Here is a 1,508-nt window from a genome sequence, read left to right as displayed (position 1 = left end):
CCATGAGATCATGACCTGAGCTGAAGTCAGATGCTTAACCGACTGAGCCACCAAGATGCCCCGAATGTTTATGTCTTATAGAGAAAGAGAGGCAGTCAGAGCACGAGCAGGGGAGGGCCAGAAAGAGAGGGAGACACAGAATCTGAAGCAGGCTCCAGGCTCTGAGCTGTCAGCACAGGGCCTGATGCGGGGCTCGAACCCACGAACCACAAGATCATGACCTGAGCTGGTTGGTCGCTTAACAAACTGAGCCACCCAGGTCTAAGTAGTCTTTTAGAAATGGCTCTTTCTTTCTTTGTTTCTGCCAGATTCCACCTCCCTGTAGGCAAACATTCTTGATCTTTTCAATGCATTCAATTTTTTTTTTTATGTTTTGGCTTAAATTACCTGTTGACTTTCTGTTATGGAAGGTGGAGACTTCGCTTTTCCATACACCCGCACCAACATAAACATTCACCTCTAAATATTGTTTTGATAAGGTTCATCATAAGTGTTTATTACTATGACTGTTTAGAGTTGAGTTACATAGTGTGCACGCCGTGATTACTGTTTCAGCACAATTCTTTCTTTTCCCTGGAGTTAATAATTTTCTGATTTAGTCATTTCTTTGCTTTACTAAATACATATCAATGATTCAAATCCAGATTCTTCACAGTTGTTTAAATCACTCCGCATATTCAAACATATTAGGTAATAATCATAATGACAATTATAAAACAGGAGTGTTTTATATGTGCCATGTTTACTCCCTCTCATGTTTACTATGTGCCAACAGTGTTATATGCATACAACATATACTAACTCATCTTCACAACAACCTTCAGAAGTAGGTGCCATTGTTATTCCCATTTTATAGAGGGGGAAACTGAGGCATAGAGAGGGAGACACAGAATCCGAAGCAGGCTCCAGGCTCTGAGCTGTCAGCACAGAGCCTGATGCAGGGCTTGAACCCACAAACCGCGAGATCATGACCTGAGCTGAAGTCGGACGCTTAACCAACTGAACCACCCAGGTGCCCCAGTTGAGCAGAATTTTAAAAGCCTAGTTTCCAGTCTAGTCCTTTTCTACTCACACACACATTTTTCTTAGCTTAAAAAAACTGTTATTTGGTTGTGGATGCTCCATTTTTAAAAATTCTTTGTTCTGATTTTCATTTCTTTTTCTTTTGTTCTCTTTCCTAGTAGTTTTTTTAATATCTTCCAGTTCTTCTTTTGTGTTGCTCATTAAAACTTATATTTTTATTTCATATAGCTCTTTTTATTTTCAGAATTTTTTTAACTTGAGAGAGAGAGAAAGAGAGAGCAAGGGAGAAAGGCAGGGAGAGAGAGAGAATCTTAAGCAAGCTCCACGCTCAGTGTGGAGTCCAACACAGGGCTCAATCCCATGATCCTGGGATCAGAACCTAAGCTGAAATCAAAAGTCGATGCTCAACCAACTGAGCCACCCAGATGCCCTCTGTTTTCAGAATTTTATAATAGCATATTGTTTTTGCTTTATGGGTATAACGT

At 40.3% G+C, this 1,508-nt stretch overlaps 1 protein-coding gene across 1 annotated transcript in view; it reads left to right on the top strand.

Annotated features, from left to right (window-relative positions):
* ZNF81 (zinc finger protein 81) overlaps positions 1-1,508 on the top strand; it is an 84,391-nt gene that overhangs the window by 13,118 nt on the left and 69,765 nt on the right. The gene's annotated exons all lie outside the window — the stretch shown is intronic.

This window comes from Crocuta crocuta, unplaced genomic scaffold (genome assembly GCF_008692635.1).
Source record: "Crocuta crocuta isolate KB4526 unplaced genomic scaffold, BGI_CrCroc_1.0 scaffold554, whole genome shotgun sequence".
Lineage (NCBI taxonomy): Eukaryota > Metazoa > Chordata > Mammalia > Carnivora > Hyaenidae > Crocuta > Crocuta crocuta.
Note: the sequence above shows the minus strand (reverse complement) of the source record. Positions and strands in the feature narration are given on the sequence as shown.